This window comes from Scardinius erythrophthalmus (genome assembly GCF_964197995.2).
Source record: "Scardinius erythrophthalmus genome assembly, chromosome: 2".
Taxonomy (NCBI): domain Eukaryota; kingdom Metazoa; phylum Chordata; class Actinopteri; order Cypriniformes; family Leuciscidae; genus Scardinius; species Scardinius erythrophthalmus.
Window position 1 is genome coordinate 52,180,563 of NC_138222.1, and position 6,033 is coordinate 52,186,595.

Genomic DNA, 6,033 nt, shown 5'->3' on the forward strand with positions numbered 1-6,033 from the left:
CTGGCAAAATCTGCACTTTTGTTCTGTGGTGAAGAATGAAAAAATCTAACTCTGTTAACCTTAGTCTAAGCATTAGGTATAGCTATTTAGTGTTAGTGCAAAAAGTCCTATAATGCACATCTGGAATAATCCAATGCACTAAATCATTGTGTGCTCTTTCTCACAGGTGCTTCCTCTTGATGGCTTGCGTCATACCATCTTCTTGTTATCATGTGAGTTCAATCAAACAAACACATGCACATATTTTAACTCTTAACGGCTGCTTTTGTGTTAGGAAGAAGAAATATTCACAAAAGTGAACAAGCCTGTAAGTTTTAACGTTTTTTATGTAGACTCATTTTGGGCCATTTTCATTGGTGCTCTGTGCAAGGGCGGCAGGATAGAATGGGATGGAATGCTCTCCCTGTCCCGATGATCCATTCTCAATCTAACGTGAGTTGTCTTTTCAAAAGAAGAAGAATTTTGTGCTTGTAAGTGAGAGATGTATGTGAAAGTTCAACTTGCAGATGTGTTTGCATAGGGGGAAAAAACAGCACTGGTCACATAAGGGGGCAATGAAAATATAATTATCATTACACCAATAAGGTTGGTGAAAAAACAGAAATTATCTTATATTTCCCCTTTTTTTTAAATGTTTAAAATGCTATATTAAATGCTTTTTAAAAACACCCCAAAATTTTGAACGTGCGTGTATGTGGTTTATATTACGTTGTGGGGAACAAATGTCCCCATAAGGATTGTAAAACCTGAGATAGCCTATATTGTGGGGACCAGCCAGCGGTCCCCATGGGTACAAAAGCTTATAAATCATACAGAATGAATTTTTTGAAAGTGTAAAAATGCAGAAAGTTGTGTGTGATTTTGGGGTTGGGTTAGTGTAAGGGGACAGAATATACAGTTTGGAAAGTATAAAAACCATCACATCTATGGAGAGTCCCAACAAAGATATCGAACCAGACTGTGTGTGTGTGTGTGTGTGTGTGTGTGTGTGTGTGTGTGTGTGTGTGTGTGTGTGTGTGTGTGTGTGTGTGTGTGTGTGTGTGTGTGAACCGTTCAAAAGTTTAGGGTTTCATTTTTAAGTAGCATTTAACATAGCATTTTAAAATGCTAAATCATGGACAAAAAAGTCCTCCAACTGGATCAGCACGAGCCAGAATAAATTAAACCAGTATGGAAATTCACGCTCGTCTCAACTGATCTTAACAGGTATGTTAAAGCCCTTATTGCAAATTATAGTTTTGCATACAAGTTCATGCGATCACTGATCATGTAAAATCATCTTGCTTAAACTATATTCTTGTGTCTTATACAGTCTGACAGCTTTATGCATTTCATTCTACTGTTTTAACCATTACAATCTGTTATTTGAGGTAAGTAAATATGAACTATGCTACACAACAATATTAAACACCCACATTGCAAAGAATCCCATCTCATCCGTTGACCATACTAAATCACTGTCTGGAAAGCCATGCAACAGCGCAGGAACACAGAAATCATGCAGCAGTTTTCTTTCTTTCGAAAAGACGACTTCTTAGTTCTTGTGTGAGATTAAAGTCAAATCTAATAAAGACACACGCATGCTCGACTAAGATGAAAAGAAGAGAGTAAAAGTACACATACCAGGTATCCATAGGGAAATTCACAGAATTGGGATAGTTGCGTGTATGATGAGGTTGATGGGAAAAACAAACTCTCTTTTTCTCTTTCTCTTTCTCTCTCTCTCCCTCTCTCTCACACTCACACACACACACACACACACACACACACACACACTCCTTCCCAGTTGGGAGGAGGGGCAAAACAAAGCTTACACACGTATACACACTCAAACTCTTTGTCAGGGGTTTTAAGGGTAAAAATTACTCTGAAGTTACATTTATTACATGTCTTTCATGGCTTATGTGTGATGTGCACAGTTTGAGACACAAGAGTTTTTTTTTCTCAGGAGAAAAAGATCCAGATTTAAAATGTCTTTACTTTGGCTATATTTTGTATTATTGAACAAAATGCAAAAATAGAAGGCTCATTATGCAGCCATTATACTGTTTATCATCATGAACCTCCATGACCTTGAAAGGTGATTTGATTACACTTAAGTCTCCCAACAGAGTTTATCTTACCTTTAGGTAATCATAAATATGCCAAAAAACACCTGGAAAGTATTTATATACCATTCAAAAGTTTGGGGTTGGAAAGATTTTTGGTCTGTATATATATATATAAATGTAATTTATTCTTGTGATGCAAAGCTGATTTCAGCATCATTACTCCAGTCTTCAGTGTCACTTGATCCTTCAGAAACCATGCTAGTATGATTCTTTGCTGCTCAAGAAACATTTCTTATTATTATCAGTATTGAGCTGCTTAATATTTTTGTGGAAACCATGATTCAGGTCATCATTTATACTCAGTATAAATGTCTTTAATGTCACTTTTGATCAATTTAATGCATACTTTCTGAATAAAAGTATTAATTTCTTTAAAAAATAAAAAGTATATTATGATGAATTACTTGTAATGGTCCTCATTTGTAAGATGATGAGATGGTGATTTTCCTCATGTGCTACATGAATAAATGCAACATAAATGTATGGCTTAAAAACAAAGGAGAAATTTAACAAACCGTATGAAATTCATAGAAACTCATCTGTTCTCAGTATGCAAGTGATAGTGTTTTGCACACAGGATACAATAAATGCAGCGCACAGGGAATGCCACACAGATAGAGAGAAAGTCTTGATGGAAATGTTCACAGCCAGAAGTGATCCTCATATTATTTCAGCTATTGTTTCAAGAGATGATTCAAACAAGTTATAATAACTTAACCCCGAATCTGATGGAAATTGTCTAAGTTTTGAAGTGTGAATATGTGTCGTTGCACATGTTGCCCCTTATAAAGGTTAGAGATCTTATTCCACCTCTGTAGAGCTGTAAAGCATCACTGAGATATGGCCTGCAAAGATAAGCAATTTCCTGCAAGAACAGCTGTTATGTGTTTCAAACAGCAATAACCAGAAAATCACAGCTTTAAGACACTCTTTAGGTGGCTAAAATGAAAGTACATTTTGCATCCAATACACACATAAGATAAGGCTTGAAAAGATACTACATGCAGACAACTAATAGGCTACTTAAATATACCTCAGTTTATTTTCAACTCAGGTTATGTGGGAAACACATTCAGGTGTTTGAGGGTCACACTCATAAAATCTTCCTCTTTTTAGTTAAATCTTGCAATAAATCATGCATTTCATGAATTCATGATATATCATGCATACTCTTAGAAGAAAAGGTTCTGAATAAAACCTTACAGAGTCTGTCAGGTGTGTCGTATGTAGAACCTTTTAGGGGTTCTCATCTTGGGATCATTTAATGTGTTAAATTTGAATGAATTAATAACATTTTATTTTGATTGATTTTTGATTGAATTTTATGAATTAAACAGCTCATAAACATACTTTGTTGTTAGATAATCCGTTTAACATGAAAATATTATACAATTATTTAAGACATTTCTCCTTAACGGGAAAATTTACATGTGATGATTGCTTAAGGGGCCATTTGCACGACACCGGTTTCAACTAAAAACTGAAAACTTTTTATGCGTTTTGGCCGTTCATTTACCCGACAATGGTGTTTTGGGGGCCTGAAAATGCAAGCTTTTGAAAATGGGTTTCAAAGTGCAAGGTTTGGAAACTATATGAAACACGAATTTGTGAAAATGGTGACATATTACGTGTTCAATAGGTAGTGTTTCTTTACAAAGTTTTCCCGAATCCATGTGTCTGGGGATTGTTTTGACAATGGTGTCGTCTGTATGCAAAAAAAAAAAACGAACAAAAAACTTTTCTGGTTTTAGTACATCGTTGTCGTGTAAAAGTACCATGAAATTCAGTCAAGAAACTCATGGTTTTATATAGAAAGTGTGTGTACTTTCTAAGGAGAACCAAATGTTGTACATATACAGGCCACATGTAGAAAAATGATTGACAGAAATAATAACTCTCAATATTGTGACTTGTTCACTGTACTTGTCATTTAGTTGGTCTCTTCTATATGGCTGTTAATTTGACAGACTTTTTAGACACCATTGACTTTCAATGTGTCGACAAAAACATTTGAACATCTTTAAAATATCTCCTTTTGTTTTCTACAGAAGAGAGAAAGCCATACAAGTTTTGGAACAACTTGAGGGTGAGCAAATAATGACAATTGTCTCAATTTTCTTAGGTTTTATATGTAGGCCTACACTCTTGAAAAGAAATGTTTTTTCGCCATGATGCCATTCCCCAAAGAATCTTTCAGTGAACAGTTCTTAAAAGAACCATTTCCCCCTAATTGTTAAGAACATTTGAATCATCTTTTTTGAATCATTTAACATTCCTTTTGTGGAATGTTAAATGTTCTTCATGAAACCATCAATGCCAATAAAGAACCTTTACTTTTAAGACTGCATGAAATCAAACTGTTTTGACTGTAGAAAAGAAATGTGCTGAATGTGAGAGAATTGAACTGGTGAGAATTCTATTAGTTCCACAAAAGAATTTCACCACTGTCAGGAAAATGTAGGACATGTTGGTCTCTGTGGTTCAAGGTGGTTAAGTTCAAATACCTTGGCCTCAAAACACATGAATCTCATTTCCTGTGTGAAAATGAATGCAAGATGGCCATTTGGACCCTTAGAATACATCACTTGACTATGTTAACCTTTTTAGAGCAGAGTACATCTTTCTCTGTCTGAAGTTATTGACTTCTGCCACTGTGTCTGTTATTGCGTATTATGTAACCTCTTTCACTAAGTGACTTTAGCCCAGGGATTTTTCTCAGAGAGATTCAGCTTCAAGCGTCCGGGCAGTGTTGAGAAGTTTGGTAAATATATTTTCTAACTGGTGTAAATGAGGGCATGGACAGCTGGTGATCATTGTCTTGTCTTTTAAGTGCTGTTGTTTATTGTGGTGGTCTTTATTTTGGATCGTGTGCACTCTATGCCAATTATGAGTGCAGAGCTTTGCGTTTATAAACATTTCTCTCCTGATTTTCATTATTAATTTAATCCATTAGTATTGGCACAAATCGATTCCCATGTGCTAGACAAAACTCTTGTGAAGAGCAAAGTAGGTGGCATATAATAGCTTGTATACTTTTTATAATAATCAACAGGCTTTGCTTATACCTTAATAGTTGTTTTGCTTAGTTCTGTTACTCCTTGCAAGCTGAGTGTTTTTATCCATTCACTTCAAATTCAATTTGTAAATATTTATATTTGATTATGCTTTTTTAAACTTTTTTCTATGTCTTATTGAACAACACTAGTTTTTAGACATTGGAGAAAATATCCATTTATTACAAAAGGTGTTAAGTGTTAATATCAACTATGCTGTCAACTAAATAAAAAGTAAATATTTTTCAGATATTTTAACAATTTGTGTGTGTGTGTATATATATATATATATATATATATAGTTAGCAATTTGCATATATACACAAACATGCATATACTGTACAATACATATGTATTGTACAGTATATGCATGTTTGTGTATATATGCAAATTGCTAAAATTGTCACACCTATTCTGTTGTGTTTGTCCCTAGTGTCGTTTTCATTGACTTTCAGTTTGTTTTCATTCATCACATGTATTTCCTTTGTTCTAATTTCCCGCCACTCATCAGTATGTTCCTGCCACTCATCAGATGTTTGTTTTTGCGTTTATTGCACGCACGCACTATTACATCTTCTGTCTGTACTGGAACCTATTATCATCATCTTCTTCTTGGATTATCATGCATCGCAATTTGCTGTTTTGGCTTGTGAGAGATTTTTTCGTTTTCACCAAAAACTTCTGTCGTCTTGCCGTCACCAGCCCCTTCGACGACGAGACCCTGAAGTCTTTGTTCTGGGCTAACTACCAACATCCCATAGACCTCCCAGAAACCTCACTCCCCACTCCGCCTCCTTGTTAGAGTGCTCGCCTCCCATGCGGACAGCCCCGGGTTCACGTCCCACTTAGATCGGGCGGTGCGAGCTGGA

The 6,033-nt window shown here is 35.5% G+C and overlaps 1 protein-coding gene across 1 annotated transcript in view; it reads right to left on the minus strand.

Annotated features, from left to right (window-relative positions):
• The window catches only part of LOC308705128 (uncharacterized protein), a 38,614-nt gene extending 36,862 nt beyond the window's left edge, over positions 1-1,752 (minus strand). Inside the window, exon 1 of the mRNA XM_081389993.1 lies at positions 1,624-1,752. The gene's annotated coding sequence lies outside the window, so the exon portion shown is untranslated. The remainder of the gene's footprint in view (positions 1-1,623) is intronic.
• Positions 1,753-6,033: the final 4,281 nt, after the last annotated feature.